The sequence below is a fragment of the Cricetulus griseus genome, chromosome X (assembly GCF_003668045.3).
Source record: "Cricetulus griseus strain 17A/GY chromosome X, alternate assembly CriGri-PICRH-1.0, whole genome shotgun sequence".
NCBI classification, from domain to species: domain Eukaryota; kingdom Metazoa; phylum Chordata; class Mammalia; order Rodentia; family Cricetidae; genus Cricetulus; species Cricetulus griseus.
The window spans coordinates 66903448-66923954 of NC_048604.1; the positions used below are offsets into that span (position 1 = coordinate 66903448).

General features: G+C 40.7%; 1 long non-coding RNA gene across 3 annotated transcripts in view; it reads left to right on the plus strand.

The window, feature by feature from the left end:
- The window catches only part of LOC103162731, a 40882-nt gene that overhangs the window by 13795 nt on the left and 6580 nt on the right, over window positions 1-20507 (plus strand). Inside the window, exons 3-7 of one of the 3 annotated variants that reach the window (XR_004771380.1) lie at window positions 1121-1221; window positions 1746-1894; window positions 2723-2881; window positions 12023-12099; window positions 16712-16787. This is a non-coding gene — a long non-coding RNA (uncharacterized LOC103162731). Of the gene's footprint in view, window positions 1-1120; window positions 1222-1745; window positions 1895-2722; window positions 3147-12022; window positions 13855-16711; window positions 16788-20507 lie in introns of those variants that run through there. The other 2 variants (XR_004771381.1, XR_004771379.1) reach the window with 2 other exon arrangements.

The window sequence follows — 20507 nt, forward strand, 5'->3', positions numbered from 1 at the left end:
AAAGATGGTCCCCATTCAAAGATCCCAAGGGCTACTGAAGCCACAGAGGAAAGATTTGAATGTAAGGTGTAGAGTTCACATTCATTTTCAGTTTAGTATAGTTACTTGGTACCTCTACCCAAATTTAACTTTTTTCCCCCCTTTTGGAGTGCTAGAAGACAAATTTAGTCTTATGTGTGCTTGGCAAGCAGTCTACCCCTAATCTCAGTCCTCTAGCCTTTAGGGAGTTTTTGAGATAGTCTCATTTGTAGCTCATGCTGGTCTCCCATGTAACCCTCCTGCCTCAGTCTCTAGAATGCTGAGATTACAGACCAATGCCACTTTGCCTATCCAAAGTTAGCTTTACACATTAAAAACAAGTAACATGAAAGGAGGAGGGGCTTTTCAGGGAAGAAGTACAGGGAGCATAGAAAGGAGAGGAAGGTAAGGGAATAAAATGATCAAAATATTCTATACATGCATCAAGGGATAAGATTTTTAAAAAATGGGTGACTGGAGAGATAATTCAGTGGTGAAGAGCACTGACTGCTTTTCCAGAGGACCCAGGTTCAATTCCTAAACACCCACATGGCAGCTCACAACTATCTATAACTCCAACTCCAGGGCATTTGACACTCTCACACAGATGTACATGCAGATAAAACACCAATGCACAGCCGGGTGTGGTGGCGCATGCCTTTAATCCCAGCACTCAGGAGACAGAGGCAGGCGGATCTCTGTGAGTTCGAGGCCAGCCTAGTCTACAGAGTGAGTGCCAGGATAGGCTCCAAAACTACACAGAGAAACCCTGTCTCGAAAAACCAAAAAAAAAAAAAAATACAAAAAAAAAGAAAGAAAGAAAAAACACCAATGCACATAAAATAAAAATAAAGACAAAAATGAGTATAGTAAGTATAAAAATACTGGTTTTAGTTATAAGCATTAAATGCATTTATTCATTTATTTGTTGTGCCACGGAGTAAACTAAGATTTCAAACTACCCTGGTGAGAGGGGGCAGAGGGAGGGAAAAATGAGAAGGTTGGTGGGCTACGTGGATACCAAAGGAGGTAAAAATAAAAGTAAAGTTGGATTCCAAACCTTGAATGTTCATCTTAATTTGTTACTTTTTCCTATCTCTAGAGAATGCAGTCAGAAATTATGCTGCTTGTGAAGAGATACATTGAGCCTTTTGGTCCAGTGAAGTTATTAAGAATGTGATTTAAAATTGTGATAAAATCTGGGTAAGTGATTCAGTGTCTCTACAGGGCTTGACTAGTTAATGAGAAGGACAGGGAAGGTGGTCTCACCAGGCATCAGATAGTTACTTCACATTTACCCATTATGTGAAAATAAAATATTCACCCTATACTAAGGAATAAACCTAACCTTTTCCCATTTGTTTTCCATTTTTATAGTTGGTGAAATTGGAAATATGCCAAGATTATAGTTATGGATATAGATTTGAATTCAAATCTATCTACATAAAAATAAATTTGAATGCCCACTAAAATATCATTTTATTTTATCATTTTAAAGATTATTATTGCCTTGGGATTTGGCGGGGCGGGGTGGGGGGGGGAGTGGTCGGGAACTCAATATGTAGCCTAGGCTGGTCTAAGACATGTCAGTCCTTCTGCCTCAGCCTCCCTATCCCTGGTAAAAGCATGAGTCCCAGTTTCTGAGATTATACTTTCCTGATGAGGGTAACTACTGTTATATAAAATCTGATTACATAATCACTCTGGGATGCTTGTTGAACATGCAGATTGCTGGGAAGCCAGAATTTTGTCGTTGGTTAAGATAAACTTCTAAGGTCTGCCCCTCAGATTGTCCTACTCAAGATTTGCCAGCACACCAGGATGAATCAATTGTTTCCATGGATAGACACCTTTGGGAGACAGTTGGAAAGCCTTGGTAAGTTGTTAATACTTTTGGTTAGGTTTCTCATTTGGTAACAAGGAAAGTAATCACCATGTGGCATTTTCAGCCTTTTTCAACACATACTAAGTACTTACTAAGTACCCGATATTATTCTAAGTATGAACAAGGCCCTGTCCTTAAGATACATTCTTTTTTGTGAGGTAGGATAAATGGCTAAATACTAAATGTATTATAAATGTTATATTGGATCCCCTTTTTAAAAATTTCTTTGTCTATTTTGATTTTTCAAGAAAGGGTTTCTCTGTAGCTCTGGCTATCCTGAAATTAACTCTGGATTAGGCTGTCCTAGAACTCAGAGATCAGTATGCCTCTGTTTCCGTAGTGCTGGGATAAAAGCCATGCACTACCACCCAGCAGGATTTTCCCCTCTATGATATGAAATTGCATTGAATGAAGTTAGGCAAGCAGAGTGGCATTAAACCCAGCAGGATTGAGGTAGGAAGATTACCAGTTTGAGGCCATCATTGGCTACAGTAACAAGAAAATTGAGTTAAACCAAACAGTATCTCGTGTTTTCCTCTCTTCTTTCCACTTGTTTGTTTGTTTGTTTGTTTCTTTTTAAAGATTTGACATGATTTCTGTATCCCAGGTTAACCTGGAACTTTAGTCCACCATGGTTTCAAAGTTGGCAATCCCTTAACTACTTCCTCCTGAGTGCTAGGATTACAGGTATTCACCAGCCCATCTCAGCCACTATTAATACCTGCCATTGCCTCTTTATGAAATGATGGCCAGTCTAGCTGAGTGTGGGAAATTGTGGATAGTGGCTGACTATCTTTTTGTTGCTCTTCTTTTGGCTAGACTCAAACCCAGGATCATGGACATACTAAACAATTGCTCTAGCACTGAACTGTATCTCTGCCTCTGGGGAAGGTATCTTTAAAAAAAGGTTGTAGAGTTTGCCAGATCCTATGAGTGACCTCAAAAGAGAAGAGGAGGGTTCTCCCCTCAGTGATAAAGGTAACACAGTTAAGTAAGGTAAGTAGGAAAATAAAGGCTGACTCTGATCTCACTTCTGGTTAGGGAGACTCTTAGAAATGCCATTTCTTTTGGGGAGGAGGGGTTGAGACCAGGTTTCTCTGTAGCCCTGGATCTCCTGGAACGTTACCTTGTGTTCTTTGTCATGATGATCTTCCTTGCCATAGGCTGAAGGGAACAGGCCAATTGGCCATGGACTATAACTTTTGAAACTGTGAGTCAAAATAAACCTTCTTTCACCTTTTAAGTTGTTTGTCTCTGGTATTTTGTTATAGAGATGGTAAGGGTACGAACCACAATCAGGGTTCTGATTAGTTAGAATTAGGACTTAAAAGCATAATTCCATGATGATTTAACACAGGACCTCATGTTAAACAACCAAGCTGCACACACCCACAGTGGTTCTGTATATTGCACCTAGATCTTCAAAGACATGCTAGGCAAACAGCCTCTCACTGAACTTAGTTCCAGTTCCACTCCACCATCCCCAGAATGCTGAAGACCAAACAGATCTCATGTGCATGCTTTGCCACTGGCTACACCCACAGCCCTCTCATTTTCATTAGAAATTGTTCTTTATTTTATGTGTATGGGTCTTTTGCCTGCATGTATGTCGATACTACATGCATGTATAGTAGAGTCCAGAAGCTGATGGGGCTGAATCTCCTAAGACTAGAGTTATAGACAATTCTCAGCCAACACATTGGTGCTGGGAATCTAACCACTGAGCCATCTTTTCAGCCCCATCTTCTATTTCAGTTTTTGTTTTGATGTTTTGAGACAGGTTTTCTCTGTGAAACACCTGGTGTCGTGGAACTCACTTTGTAGAACATGCTGGCCTTGAACTCAAAAGAAATTTGACTGCCTTTCCCTTTCCAAGTGCTGGGATTAAAGATGTGCCCAGTTATTTAAGTTTTTTAATGTGGTTTTTTGTTTGCTTGTTTTTAGTGGTACTAGAGAATGACCCTGGAGCCTTTTGCATGGTAGGCATGTACTATACCAGTGACCTCTTTACTTAATTCGTTAGTTATTTTTATTTTGAGACAGGGATGCCACTTAATTGTCCAGGCTGGTTTAAATTCACTCTGTAGCCCCAACAAACTTAAACATGTTTTTTTTTTTTTCCTTCCTCAACTTCCCAAGTAGTTGGAATTATAGGCAATTACAGGCCTTTGCCACAAGGCTTGACATACTTTTTTATTAAATAAATTATTTATCTTTATTTTATGTGCATTGGTGTGAAGGTATCAGGTTCCCTGGAACTGGAGTTACAGACAGTTGTGAGCTGCCATGTGGGTGCTGGGAATCAAACCCAGTTCCTCTGGAAGAGCAGTCAGTGCTCTTAACCTCTGAGCCATCTCTCCAGCCCGAGGCTTGACTTCTTTTCATTTTATTTATTCATTTATTTTTTATTATTTATTTATTTATTTATTGGTTTTTCGAGACAGGGTTTCTCTGTGTCTTTGGAGACTGTCCTAGAACTAGCTCTTGTAGACCAGGCTGGTCTGGAACTCAAAGAGATCCACCTGCCTCTGCCTCCCGAGTACTGGGATTAAAGGCACACGCCACCAGTGCCCGGCTGAGGCTTGACATCTTGACTTTTTTTTTTTAATTTTCTTGTTGGTAGTGCTGGGGTGGGGACCCAAGGTACTCTACTACTGTACACTAGCCCTACTTTTACATTTTCAAATAATAGAATTTTGGGAACTGGGGATGGCTCACTGGATAAACACTTGCTATGCAGTTTCAGTCCTCAACGCCTATATAAAACACTGGGTGTGGGCTCTAGAGAGATGGCTCAGCAGTTTAAAAAAGGCTTGCTGCACTTGTAATAGATAAGAGCTTTGTCCTAGTATCCATGTTAGGCTGTCTATAACTCCAGCTCCAGGGAATCTAGTACCCTTTTCTCACTGCCATGGACTCACATGCCAAAGTACACACACACACACACACACACACACACACACACACACACACACACACACACACACAATAAATAAATAAATAAATAAATAAATGAAATAAAATAAAATCTAAAAAGAAGCCTAACATGGCCATGAGAACACGTAACCCCAGTCCTATAGATGAGAGACTTGAGGATCAGTAGGGATTGCTACCTCCAAGTTTGTTCCAGGTTCATTAAGAAACCATGTGTCAAAGAATAAAGTAGAGAATAATGGAGTAGGACTCTTGATTCCCTCTGTCTGGCCTCTGTGCACATTTCCCATGTATCATTGTTATGATAGCACATGGGGGATCTTGGTGGATTCCATGGCAGGCAAGGGTGACTGAGGTGGGGGACAAACATGCCAGGCAGACAGATCTTAGTGAGGAGTTTCATTAGAAAGGGTAGGGAGGGGGAAGGAAAGAGAAAAGAGGCACAGAGAGGACAGAAGAGAAGAGGGGGACAGGAAAAATCCTGTCTGCCCCAGGGAAACGGCAGGAGAGAGAGAGAGCAGAAAGAGAGTGGGGAAGAGAGGAAAAGAGTGTAAGTGAACAGGGGTCTGTCTTTGAAAGGGGTCCTTGGCACCTGCGTCCAGACTAGTCATGGAACCCTGGGCTGACCAGGGTACTGCCTGAGTGCATTCTGCCAGGTGACAGGGGCAGACCGGCATAATGACTGAATTTTTACATTCCCATGATTGTTATTAAAAAGGTAAAAGAGTTAGGTGAGGCAGGTAAGGGAATAAGGGCCTTGAGTTCTCAAGATTACTTCCTGCTGACCTTGGGGGGGGGGGAATGTCGACCATCTTTGGGGGACCTGAGGAAGCTGGGGTAGCTGGTGTTTCATCACAGTCCAGGCTGTATGGAACTCTCTGGTGCCTCTTAGACCTGGCAAGATCTTGGCAGAGCAGAGGACATGGTTAAATTTAAGAAAAAACATTTTCTTAGGTCCTGGTACTTGAGGGAAGAAGGATCATAGATGAGGGAGTGGTTCCTGAGGGTTCCCAAGATGAGGGAAGGGAGTCACGGGATCTGGGAAAGGGTGAATGCTATTCATCTGGAGTGAAACTGACCTTTCTGGGTAAGTCCAATTCAGGACCCTGGAACTTAGAAGTTTTAGACACATTAGCATTTCCATTGTTTATGATCTGTACATTATAGAAATGGCAGTATACTCATGTCAGAAATGATTTTGTTTGAAAACATTAACACTCTTAAAACTGACAGATATCTTTAGCAAAGCGAAAAGCACCTTAATTTTGAGCTTGCAGTTATCATATAATGGTATAGTTTGGTGTTTTCTACTCTGTAAGAGTTGGATTAGTAGCTTATTAAAATTATTAATTAATGTTAAAACTGAACAGTTGATTGAGAGAGAAAGAACTCTGATAACTTGTAATTGTACACCTTAAGTTACTTTGTTATGCCTAGAAACATTTTTAGATTCATACATCTTAACTTTTTATGGTCTTACATAAACTTTATACCTTAAAACATCTTTTTAAACAGAGGAATAGTAAGAAGTTATACTGAAACCTACCTGCCATCCTAAACTGCATCAGAATTCTTGAGAAGGATAAAATTTTTCCTGGATTAATGATTAGAGAATGACAGAGATTTACTAGTTGGCCAAGTGGACAGCCACTCCCAGAGTCCTACATAGTTGTTGAGGTTTTAAGGACATCCACCTTCTGCTGATAGTGAGCCCTATGGTTTAAGAGTTTTAGGAATACTTGCTTATCATTGGCCTAAGCAAGGTGGAGAAAGTCTTATTCCACTGTACTCTTTTTAGTTTTTTGAGACAGGGTTTCTCTGTGGCTTTGGAAGCTGTCATGGAACTAGCTCTTGTAGATCAGTCTGGTCTCAAACTCACAGAAATCCGCCTGCCTCTGCCTCTGCCTCTGCCTCCCAAGTGCTGGGAATAAAGGCGTCCGCCACTACCGCCCGGTTTCCACTGCACTCTTGTCTTCGGTCCGAAGAGTCCTTTATAGCAGATGAGGTGAAAGACAGGGTTTCTCAGTGGCTATCGTTACCACTTTTGTTGCTGGAGTTTCTTCAGTGTCCACCAGTCTTCTTAGAGAAAATGTGGTGGTACCAGCGGTTGGCCTGTCTCTCTGTTATGAAAAGCTTTTTAATACAACATTTTAAATGTCATTTTCTCTAGATCTCTGAGCATTTGAGGGCTGTCTAGTATATCTCAGCAGACAAAATTTGTCTTTAGTTACTTGCCTTAGGCACATAGGTGGCTACGTAACGCTTTATCCCTGTAAATAATTAATCTGTACTTAGTATGGCTATAATGACATTAGTGCAGGGTCTGTGTGGCAAACTGGATTGAAGCTGTGAGGTTGCGGAGGGATCGTTTACTCAGAGCCCTCCAGTCAGACTAGAACTGGTTTTAACTTAGTAACTTAAATATGCCTGTGAAGGACAAAGAAATTAAGATAAATCCCCTTTTGTAATACTAAATTTTTATTGTATAATATATAACAATTTAGAAATATTTGAGACTTATTGCTTCCTCAGTCTAGGAGATACACATACATAGAGTTAAAGCTGGCTTACATTTTTAAAGAGTGGCTACATGTACACATACACATATATATTAAACAGGCCTGGGTAAAAGTAAGAAGGAAGGACCAGAGTGTGATCTCTGATTCTCATGTTGTAGCAAACAGACAGGCCATTTAAAGAGACAGAGAAGACTTCAAACTGCCAGTGACAAGAAAGCAGATCCGCTGCAGATAGAACAAGCAGGGTTTTTGCATGAAATGTGGGCCCTACAGGGCCCTGGAAGGGCACACCATTACGGAAACAAGCCATATGAAACAGCCAGCGAAAGAAATTAGAGACCAAAAAAAAAAAAAAAAAAAAGGTAAATGAATTATGACTGGCAGCAGGGTTTGTCAGCAGAAGCTGGCTAGACTGTCCCTCTGACTAGGCTGACAGAAGGGAGTAACCCATGGGATGGGCGGATCACCAGCCAGGCCGCATGGTTGCTCTCAGTCAAGTTGTCATAAGCAGGTTCCTTCCACTGGCAGAAGTTAGAAAGGTCCCATAAAGTTTTGAGATATAATTTTGTTGGCTTATTCCACAAAAGCAAGGCAGAAAGATACATGACACCAAGAGGCACAACATCCAAAAAGACCCCCATAGGTCTGAGAAACAAATGCACTAGTCAGTATGGACAGTGCTAGGGTATAAAACACAAGAGACCCCTGTGTGGCGGAGAAACGAATGTACCAGCAGATATGGACGGTGATAGGGTGTAAACCCTGGAAACCTTATTTGTGGAATAAAACGTCCCAAGCAGACCCAGTCTGCTGTGAGCCCCTGGCATCTCTCTATAATCTCCAGCATCCCAGATACTAAGGGAGGAGGCATAGTCCCATTTTGTGGTCCATCAAGGGCAAGGGCTTGGTCACCCAGTACTGGGTTTTTTTACTGGGCCAAAATGAAGAAACAATGGTCTCGATACAAGTCCTAACTCATGGAAGCATGGCAGAGTTGAGAGAAAGGGCTAGGCTTACTGGACCTGGTGTTGATGGGGATGGAAGAATCCAGAGATCCTTCGTTGGAAAAGTGACAGAGTTGTAGGTTACAGGGTGCCAAGAGCAGGAGGAAATGCCAGGGAAGCCTGCCAAGTCACGGGCAAAGCGCATGGACCTTGTCGGAATCCATGCAGGTGGGGAACAAACACGCCAGGCAGAGAGAGCTCAGTGAAAACTTTTATTTGAAAGGGGAGGAAAGGGGAAAGGAAAGAGAAAAGAGACACAGACAGTGAGAGGACAGAAGAGAAGAGGGAGACAGGAAAAGTCCTGGGTACCCCATGGCAACGGCAGGAGAGACAGCAGAAAGAGAGAGTGGGAAAGATATAAGTGGGCAGGGGTCTGTCTTTTCGTTTTTGTTTGTTTTTCGAGACAGGGCTTCTCCGTGGCTTCTGAGGCTGTCCTGGAACTCACTCTTATAGCCCAGGCTGGTCTTAATCTCTGTGAGAGATTCCCCTGCCTCTGCCTCCCGAGTGCTGGGACTAAAGGCATGTGTCACCACCGCCTGGCAGGGGTCTTTCTTTAACATGGGTCCTTTGCGTCTGCGTGCAGACTAATTCTCATGGATCCCTGGGCTGACCAGAGTACTGCCTGAGTGCATTCTGCCAGGTGACAGGGCAGGCCAGCATGATGCTTGAATCCTTACATGCATGCATATGCATACATATAGGTATGCCACATACATAAACACACAAATATGTATTTTAGAATTTGGCGTTTAATAAACATGGAGTCATCCTTGAATGGTGCTGTATACGCCCTTGAATTCTTTAGAAAATATACAGTTCATGAGTACAAAGTGAATTGCTACTGGGATCACGAGTCAGAAAGCCAGTTTTGATTTGTTCCTATGTAATTGCCTTTGTCCTTCCCCAGCATATTGGACAGTCTATGTAGGAATACCTCCCTTCCCCAGGCTCAGTGAGCAACTGGTACTGTTCTTCCATCTAACATCCTTCATAGCAGTTTCTCTTCTATACTACTTTCTGTCAAGGGCAGCTGGGATTCAAAGCATGGGTCACTGTACCCCTATGCCCCGCTCATCATTTTTATTTTATTAATTTTTTTAATTTAGTTTTTTTAAAAATACCGTGTCTCACTGTGTGCTTTAGTCTGGCCTTCACCTCCCAAGTGCAAGAATTACAGGCATGCTCCATAATGCCCAGATTTTTTGTTGTTACTTTTTAAGATTTACTTCTTTTTATTATGTGTATGAGTATTTTGCACAGGTGTATATATGCCAGGTGCATGCCTGGTGCACAGGGAGGGCAAAAGTGTGTATGTGATCATTTGGAATTGGAGTTATAGATGGCTGTGGGTGCTGTGAATCTAACCCTGGATCCTTTCAAAGATCAGCCAGAGCCCTAACAACTGAGCCATCTGAGTTATTGGTTTTGTTTTGCGGTCCCATCTTGTTATTCACCCATGTTGTTTGTAGATTGCAAATATTTCTGCCATGTCCTATCAGTGCTGGAAGTAATGACTAGTAGAGGGCCACCACACTGTCATTTTCTGCTTTCTCTTCAAAATTTTGAGTATATAATTTTATAATTTCCTCCTTCCCTTTTTCTCCCTAAAGTCTTATCACATATACCCCCACACACACACACACGCCTTCTTTTCAATTTATGCTTTTTTCTTTCTTTTGGTATTTTGACACAGGGTAGCTCTGACTGTCCTGGAACTTGCTCTGTATAACAGGTTGGGCTTGAATTTACAGTGATCCACCTGCCTCTGCCTCCTGAGTGCTGGAATAAAAGGTGTTTGCTAGCACTTCCCAGCATTTTCAGGTTTTGTGGGGTTTTTTGTTTTGTTTTGTTGTTGTTGTTTTTTTTTTTTTTTTCCTTTGACAGTGTTTCTCAGTGTAACTATCATGGCTTTCCTGGAACTCACAGATCCAAATGCCTTTGTCTCCCAAGTGTTGGGATTAAAGTTGTGAGCAACACTGCCCTGCCTCTATTTCTTTAACTGGTGTGTGTGTGTGTGTGTGTGTGTGTGTGTGTGTTCCTAAATACAAATTGCTCATGTGTATGTTTTCAGCACTGACAATTTGGTATTAGATATCAAAATAGTGTATCCTAACATGTGGAGGACTTTTTACTCCCACTCTCAGCATCTCTTAACTTAGCTGCAATTCTTTGTGTAGGATTGATTGAGGCCTTGTGAATTTTCTTCTGCTTTTTCGTTCTCTTTAAATTTTTTTTCCTTTTGGAAAAGATTTCTTTTTATTTTATGTGTAAGAGTGTTTTGCCTACATGTAGTATCTAACACATGGCCTTGGATCTTCTATAATGGTGTTGTAGATGATTAGCTGCCACGTAGGTGTTGAGATTCTAATCTTCCTCCTGAACCGGCAATTGGTCTTAATTTTAATTGCTAAACCGTTTCTCTAGCTTGAACCTACTTTCTTAATCTTGTAATAAAGATGGGTTTTGTCTTTTCTTTCTTCATTTTTGTTTGTTTGTTTTTTTGTTTTTCCAGAACGGGTTTCTCTATCTAGCTTTAAAGCCTGTCATAGAACTAGCTCTGTAGACCAGGCCTCTGCCTTTGTCTCCCAAGTGCTGGGATTAAAGGCATGCGCCACCACTACCTGGCTACTCTGATCATTTTTGCTCTTACAGCTTCATCATTTGTTTTCTTACAGCCCCATGACAGTCTTCAATAAAAAGAAAACAACACAATAAGGAACTATGTTACAGGCACTCTGAGATGGCTGTAAATCAGTCCAATAGGATAATGGTTTAGGTGACGTTTTGCCCTGATTAGTCATTGCCACCACTTTACAAATGATTCTTTTTCCTGCAGGCTGGAAATTAACCCTAGGGCCTTGGAGCTACTAGATAAGTGCTTAACCACTGAGCAATATTTCCACTCCTGCCTGCCTTAGTATTTTGACAATAATACCTGATGAGAAAAGTTTAAGGGAGGAAGGATTTTTATGGTATTTTTTCCTTTATTTATTTTTGTGTGAACATATACATTACATGGTACACATGTGGACTTCGAAATAGGTTCTCTTCTTCCACCATACGAGTTGCAAGGATGGGACTTTAATGCTCAGGATTGATAGCAAGTACTTTTATGCACTGAGGCATCTTGCCAGCCCGTGGAAGGATTTGTTTGGCTTACAGTTTCAGAAAATATAGTTCATCATAGTGAGGATAGGTTGATGCTTCCTGTACCGCTGTGCCAACTTTTGGCTCCTATTTCTTCCATCTTGAAGCAGAGGGTCAAGAAGTAGTAAGTCTGGACTGTTTCCTCTAAGATTTTCTTCCGCTAACCCACTTCATTTGGGGGAAGGGGAGGGTTTCTCTTGTAGACCAGGCTGGTCTCGACTCACAGAGATCTGCCTGCCTCTGCTTCTCAAGTGCTGGGAGTAAAGGCGTGTGCCACCACTGCCCGGCCCACTAGCCCACTTCTAGCAGCTTCACTTATCCAAGATATCGTAGACACCGCTAGCACCACCAAATCATCCCTGGCTGCGGACCAAGTGTTCAAACACATGAGCTGGTGGGGGACATTTTATCTTATTATACATAATCTTTTCTTTGGTTATAGCACTGTCCTAATAGTTAAGTTTGGAACATTGCCTTTGATTTACTATGTCAATCCTTACATTTGACTATTTCAGAATTCTGAGGAGTTAATGCTTCCATGAATATCTCAGAAGGAGACATGGACAAAGGAACAGGTATCTCACTCCAATAGGTAAGTGATTATTGACAATGGGAGAAACATTTTGCTAGTGTAGTGTCTCATTCCTGTAATGCCACCACATGGGAGACTGAGCCAGGAGGATCCAGGCAGGGCTGCATAGTTGCCCACCCCCCAAATGAAAGGGGACAAAAAAAAGTAACCAACCTTGTTCCCTTTGGCTATTTTGTGGTATTTGTTGTATTCAAGAGCTTTTCTAAGTGAAACCTCCATATTTCCCAAAGTTTATGAATTCACTTTGTTAAATTTGCTATTTTTAATTTTACTCCTTGTAATCCATTAGTCGTTTATTTCTAGTTTCAAATTTTTGATGGGTAAGTCTGACAGTCTTTGTCATTTCTTGATGGAATCATTAATGATAGATTTTTGCCTGCTTTTTCAAACTAAGATTGCAAACATATTGCATGCCATTAAATATGTTTTAATGGCATCATTTTAAAACTGGCACACAGTATCCCACCCTATGAGAAAGGAAACTAATTTATATTTGCTGTTTAGAATCATCTCAGTTATTGTTCTCTCTTCCTGCTTTTTTTCTTCTGTGCTGGTCATAGAATCTAAGACTGTTACAAGATAGGCAAACATACTTTCTAAATATTCCCCCAGCCCAAGCTGTTCCCTTAATTATGTTTAAATAGAAAATGCTACAGTTAGCATCCTTGTAGTTCAGTTATTAAATAGCATGCTTATTTCCTAAGACTGGATGAAGTGTACAGTCCCTCTAGTGAATATGAAAATACGCATTACCACATTCCACATTGACACTAGTACACTATATTCAGTATTTTTGTAAAAAAATTCACCAATTGCAAGCTGAATATAGTGCCTCATACCTGTAATCCCAGCAGTTGGGAGGCTGAGGCTGGAACATCACTGAAAGATATAATTCTGTTCTCCAAAATACCACAAAAAAAGGAAAGAAAATTTCTTTTTTGGTGTTTGTGAAAGCAACACATAATCTTCTTTAATGTTGTAGGTTGTATTTCTTTGATTGCTAATGAAATAAAACAGGGAAAGTGTTTCTTGGCTCTTTGTGTTTTATTCCTGATTTTTTGAAAAAAAAAATTGTTGTTGTTTTTCAAGGCAGGATATCTTTGTGTAGTCCTGTCTGTCCTAGAAGTAGCTCTGTCAACCAGGCTGCCCTTGAACACAGGGATTCACCTGTGTCTGCCTCCCAAATGCTGGGAATTAAGTCGTATGCCACCACTCCCGGCCTCTATTTTATTTTATTTGTATTATTTCTTTATTTTTAAAATCATTTTATTTATTGTTTATATTTCTGAATGAGTTAGTGAGTGCAGGTACTCACTTGTGTGAAGAGAAAAAAGGACAACTTTACAGAGTTTGTTTTTTCGCTCTTACTGAGGCAGTGTCTCTTGTTTATGCTGCTTTCTTGTCCTCATTTTTACTGCTGTACACTCCAGCCTAGTTTGCCTGGGAGCTTCAGGGCAGTTTTACTGTCTGCACTTTCCATCTCACTTTCAGGGGCTTGTATTAGAGATGGGTCCAGTCAAATCGAACTTTTTACATGATTAGTAGTGGCTTTACCCACTGATCCATCTCCCTGGCCCTCCTTTAGTTTTGCCGTGCAGGAAATGGAGCCCATGGTCTCAAATATGTAAGGCAATTTGAGTTTCTTTTGTTTGGTTAGTTGGTTTTGATTTTCAAGACAGGTTTTCTCTGTGTAGCTCTGGCTATCCTGGAGCTGTCTGTAGACCAGACTGTCCAAAAACTCAGAGATCTGCCTGCTTCTGCCTTCTAAGTGCTGGGATTGAGGTCTGCTACTAGCAATTTGAGTTTTTTGTTTTGTTTTGTTTTTTTTAAAGACTTTATTTATTATGTATACAACATTCTACTTCTATGTATATCTGCACACCAGAAGAGGGCACCAGATCTTTTAACGGATAGTTGAGTCACCATCTGGTTGCGGGGAATTGAACTCAGGACCTCTGGAAGAGCAGTCGGTGCTCTTAACTGCTGAGCCATCTCTCCAGCCCCCGCTATTTGAGTTTCTTACACTGACTTGCAACTATGTTTGGTGTTTGATGGTTTTCTTTTGTGAATTTGACTTTTATTGGGGTTTAAGACATGGGATGGAAAATAGCTTGGGAAGTATCATAGCCTAGGGTCTCAGGGGTCTCAGTATGTATTCCATGATAGCCACAAATTCATGGCAATTTTCTTGTCTTAGTCTCCTAAGGGCTGGGATTAAGGGTTGAGCCACTAATGTTAGTCCCATTTTGAAATTTATTGTCTCATGTTTCAGATTTTTTGTCTGAGCTACCCTACTAATATTCATGGAGCTATTTCAAGTATCCTTTTTCTTTGTGACTTATTACGTGTTTATTTGGTTTTTTTGTTTGCTTGTTTTTCTTTTTTATTTGAGACAATGTTTTGCTACAAAGTCCAATCCAACCTCAAATTAATAATCCTCCTGCCTTATCCTTCCAGGTACTAGGATTACAGGCATGTGCCACTAATAATATGCCTAATTTCCTGTAGTTTATAATTTATAATCCCTTTTTTTTTTATAATTTTTGATGTTTTGAAGTTTTTAAATGTTACTTTAATTATTTGGGAACTTTTATATATTTTGAACCTATTCACTCTCCTACCTCAAGAAACAGGATCTTAAATAGCCCATGCAGGCCTTAAACTTATTGTGTAGCCTAGGATGACCTTGAACTTCTCATTCCTACTTCTACATTAGAGGACCAGGATAGTATTTTTTTTTAAGTGGTTCTGGGGATCTAACACAGTGCCTCATATGTACCAGGCAAGAGTATACCAACTTAGCTATCCCTAGCCTTCACATAGTTTTTAATCTTGTCTTCTATGGTGCTAAAAAGTGAACTACTAAGCTTATACATGCTAGTGAAGCAGCAGTCTGCCCTTTGAACTATATATATTTACCCTCTTTTATCATTTTTTTTGAGATGAAATCTTAAAATGAGTTGCCCAGCGGGCTGGAGAGATGGCTCAGAGCTTGGGAGCTCTGACTGCTCTTCCAGAGGTCCTGAGTTCGATTCCCAACAACCACATGGTGGCTCACAACCATCTGTGATGAGATCTGGTGCCCTCTTCTGGTGTGTAAGCATGCATGCAGATAACTGTATACATAATAAACAAATAAAATCTTAAAAAAAAAAACAATGAGTTGCCCAGACTATTATTAAACTCCACAATAGCCCAGGCAATCTTTGAATTTGTGATCTTCCTAATTTAGCCCCAACCACCCCCTCCCCGTGACAGGAATTCTAAATGTGTGCCATGATTTGTGACTTATATCTGGCATGTGGTATATGATTTTCTCATTTATTGCTTTTATTTTTATTATTACTATTTGAGTTCGTTTTTTGAAACAGTGTCCCTGTATAGCTGCCTGTCCTGAAACTTATTCTGGGATTAAAGGCATGTGCCACCACCTCCCAGCTTAATTTCTTTTTAAGGCAAGTTATTAATATGTATTAGTGGCTTGCCTACATATAGAAGTGTGCACATCTCATTGGCGTCTGGTACTTGTGGAGGCCAGAAGAAGGCATTGGATTTCATATATGGATGTGAGCCTTTGTGGGGGTGCTGGGAATTGACTCAAGTCCTCTGCAAGAGCCAATAGTGCTATTACCTTCTGAAGTATCTCTCCACCCCCCTGTAATTAGTTTTCTTAATGTCTAGCACATTCAGCGCTAGGAGGTGCTCTTACAGGTATCTGTGAGGATTTCAGTAGTACTGAATTTCAGAATTTTTTCCAGTGTTCTGCTTCTAACGTAAAATACTATTCTCCCAGTTCCTCCTCCTCTTGATTGTCTGCTCAGCTTTGCCACCCCTGGCTTATGCTCTCATGGGAATTTGCATATTTTTCATATTGGGTATGATAATAGTTTCATTTTTCTGCGCTTTATGGGTTCTGCTGTTGTTGCATGAAAACAAATGTAGGCAATGCATAAACATGTGAGCCGTATTTGTGGAGGCTGCGGTTTGCCAATACCCATTTTATTACATTTTTCTCTTTTAACTTCTGTCTTTGTTTTCAATGATCATGACTCTGATCTTTTGCTGTACCTTTTAAAGATTCATTTATTTTCTGTGACTGTTTTGCCTGCATGTATGTAAGTGTATCACGTGTGTATTGCCCAGAGAGGTCAGACACAGAGTGTTAGACACTTAGAACTGGAATCCTTTGTAAGAACAGAAAGTGCTCCTAACTACTGAGACATCTCTCCAGCCCTTCCTTTGTAAAATGTTGGAGGTTTTTTTGCTTGTTTGTTTTGTTTTAATGGTTTGTTTTCTTTTCTGAGCCTCTGGCTCTTTAGCTGAGACTTGGAACTCACTGTGTAGTTCAGGTTGACCCTGACCTGACAGTGATTCTTAAGACTCTACCAGAATTAGAGGTGTTACCATGCTCAACTACGATGGATTTATCTATTTAGTTTTTTCCCTCCAGTTTACTAGTGATGACCTGTTTTCCATATCACAGGTTTTTTTCATTTCAGAGAACACAGGTATTAATTAGCTAACCTGTGTCATTAGTATCATGTGATATATGCTGTAAAAGGGATTCATTACTTCAATATAATTCTAAGTAGCTGCATTCCTTTGACCCTAGTTTGGAAGAAACTTGGAGAAGAAAAGTGTTTATCCAACTTACATGTCATAGACTGAACCAAGGCAGGAACCTGGAGGTAGGAAATGAAGAGACCATGGAAGAATGCTAACTGGCTTGTTCCCCTGCTTTGCTCTGCTATCTTTCTGATACAGCCCAGGCTCACCTGACTAGCAGTGGCGCCTTATAATGGCGTGGTGCCTTCTGTATCACTCAGCAATCAAGAAAATTCTCTCAGATATGGCCACAGGCCAATCTAATGAAACAATTCCTCAATTAAGGTTCCATCTTCCCAGGGGTGATCAAAAATCAAAATTAGCTACCACCATTTGTAAGGGTATTCTTCTCAATCCACATTTCATTGTAAGAACAGTCTTAAGTTCCTAAAACTTGTCTCTAGTGTTGGGTCATGAATGTATCTCTGGTTCTCTGTGTATGTTACCTTGCTTCTACTGCAGACAGGTTGCTCTCATACTGTCTTTTTCACCTCCTATTTCCTTAAGGCTTTTCCTTCATTCACTTCTCACTTGAGCTTTTGTTATCCGTAGACATGGCCTTCTTGCTACCTTCATCTTCTCTGTATATACTAAGAGCTTTTGCTCTTATTGCTCTCCAGTGTCTTCAGTTGTGCAATTTGAGTCCTCACGGGTTGTGATGTTTTCTTGAGACTATGGGTGTAACAGTTCCTATATGTCAGGTCTAGGACCTTTTCTACTATTGTTATATGTGAATATCTTATCTTCCTATGTATAAATCAAACTTGCTTCATTCTAAAACAATTCAGTTAATGTAAGTATAACCTATATTATTTAATTGCTTTAAAACCTGAAACGCAACCCAGTCTTGTAGTGGCATCTTATCTGGCTGTCTTTGGACCTGTCAGTCTCACAGATAACTCTGCAACCCTGTTCTCCTAGCATTTTCTTGCTTTCTCCCTTCTGCTTACTTCCTCATCCTATTTACCCTACTGCAGATGAATAGTTTATGCTTATTTATAGTGCTTAAGTCATCTCTTTTCAAATTGGTTTATAACTTAATCTTAAGTCTTTCATGATTCTTCCATGGACTGTAGTAATTTTTTTTTAATGTATCCATTACTCCATTAGCTGACTTTTGTTTCTTTGTTTTTTGTCTATTTTGTTTTTGAGACATGGCATCCTGTAACACAAGCTTCCATCAAAGTTGGTATTGTACATAAGGCTATCCTTCCAATCCTGAGCCTCATGTCTCTGTCTCCCATACCTAACTTGTGTATTTTTTTTTATTCAGTGGTACTAGGGATTGAACCTAGGATCTCACACATGCTAGACAATTATTCTACCACTGAGCAATATTCTAAGTGCCCCCCCCCCCGTAATTTTAAATTATATAGAATTTTGTCACTTTGCCCTTGTTTGAGGAAAACTTTCATGGCATGACAAGCCTTAGGCTGTTGACCAACTTATGGTACATGTCCTAATGTCCTTCAATCTGACCCTTTTGGAGGGTGGTATCTGACCAGTTGTGGGTTTGGAGTACATAGTTAGACGGAAGAATGCTTACTTAGCCACACTTGTTTGATTGTTTTTTGTTAGAATTTGTGCATGGGTAGGAGTGATACTGTTTATTTAGTTCTAAAGTGATATAAATTTGATTGATTACATGGGTTTAAAATTTGTTGTGCAGCCGGGTGTTGGTGGCGCACGCCTTTAATCCGGGAGACAGAGGCAGGCGGATCTCTGTGAGTTCAAGGCCAGCCTGGTCTGCAGAGCGAGTGCCAGGATAGGCTCCAAAACTACACAGAGAAACCCTGTCTCGAAAAACCAAAAAAAAACACACACACACACACAAAAAAAAAAAAAAAAAACTTCTTGTGCAGCAATTTTGAAGTCTAGTGTGCATAAGTTGTGTCCTATTTTGTTTTATTTTAGATATGGTATGACAGGCTAGCCTTAGACTGATCTATAGCCCTATATATCCTTAGTCTACTAAGTGCTGGGATGCTGGCATAATACACATGCAACTGAGCACGACAGTACAAAGGTTCCTCCATGTTGTATTCCTGCTGAGGCCATTCTAGGTTTAAGTAGAATTTAATTTCTGTGATGGAGAACCCCATGGAAAACTACTCAACTCTATTCTAGAAACCCAAGGTCAGGATGTCCTAGGTAATTGATCTTGCCTTCTGGCTAAACTGCCTGTTTGTGCACCCTGCCCCCTCCAGGCCCCCTCCAGGTGTCTGCTTATCTTAGTGACTGTTCAGCTGTGCATTGCTGGGCAGGATTCCCTCCTGGTGTCTGCTTATCTTAGTGACTGTTCAGCTGTGCATTCCTATTCAGGACCCCCTCCAGGTGTCTGCTTATCTTAGTGACTCTTCAGCTGTGCATTCCTATTCAGGACCCCCTCCAGGTATCTGCTTATCTTGGCCTTGATTAAACTGCATACCTATGCAGGATCCCCTCCAGGTTACTGCTTATCTTAGCTTCTGATAAACTGCCTGCCGGTTCAGACCCCCTCCAGGTAACTGTTTATCTTAATGACTGTTAAACTGCATGACTGCAGGAACCCTGCAGGTAACTGCTTATCTTAGTAACTATTAAACTATGCCTGCCTATGCAGGACCCCCTCCAGGTACTGCTTACCTTAATGACTGTTAAACTTCCTGCTTCCTTAACTCTCCCGTGTAGCTGCCCACTGAGATGTGAGGACATGGATTTTGCTTTCAAAAACCTTATGCTGTGAACACTGTGGGTGGGCTATTACTGGGTGCCCAAATACTTGGATGTAGTCCCATTATCCTAGAATAAAGAATTCCAATTCACTATAAACTGAGTGGTCATCTTTGGTGGGACAGTGGTAACGAAGGCATGTTCACCCAGTTTGCTTACTCTGTTCTCCTTTCTCTTCCTCTTTCCTCGCATGGTAAAATCTAGAATTTTATTTTTTTTAGATGTTCTTTACAACTATAAGAAAAGAGTATAACTTTCCAGTGTGATGGACTGTGTAGTTGAACCAGTGTATGACTTGCTCAGTGTCTGTTATGTATACTGTATTCTGCCTGCATGTATGCCAGAAGAGGGCACCATATCTCATTACATACACATGGTTGTGAGCCACCATGCTTCTGGAAATTGAACTCAGGATCTCTGGAAGTGCAGCCAGTGCTCTTAACCTCTGAACCATCTGTCTCTTCAGCCCCAAGAGGCTCTTTCTTCTTTCTTTTTCCTCCTTTTCTTCTTTTCTTTCCATCTTTGTTTTCTCTTTCTCTTTCTAAGGACTCTGTATATCCTTGTCTGTCCTGGAAATCATGGCATAACTTCTGCTTGCCTCCACCTTTTTAGTCATTCTGTTTTCTGAGTGCTGGCATTATAGATGTGTGCCACTATGCACACCTGTACAAGTAAGACTTCAAAATTTTTCAGAAAAAAGAGGGTTCTCCAGAAGTTTCTAACCAATTTCTTAAATCATGTTCCCAATTGGAGGTTATCCCACTTTATTTTACTTTATTTTTTTTGTTTTACGCCATCACCCACACTGGTCTGAAACTCAGGAGAATCCACCTGCCTCTTCGTACTGAGTGGAATTTACAGACATGAGCCATTATGAGCTCTATTTTCCTTCTTTCTATTGATTCCTTGATAAAACCTCTCTGCTGAGCTCAGCTAGTGACAGGTTTTGGTAGTCCCGCCATAGGGAGGTAATAGTGACTGGGATAACATGCAGTTACAGGTATATTGGTAACTGAATCTGGTAATGCCACTTAGAGATGCCAGATTGGTCCCGACAGACTAGAAAACTGTGTATCAGGTATATATGTTCC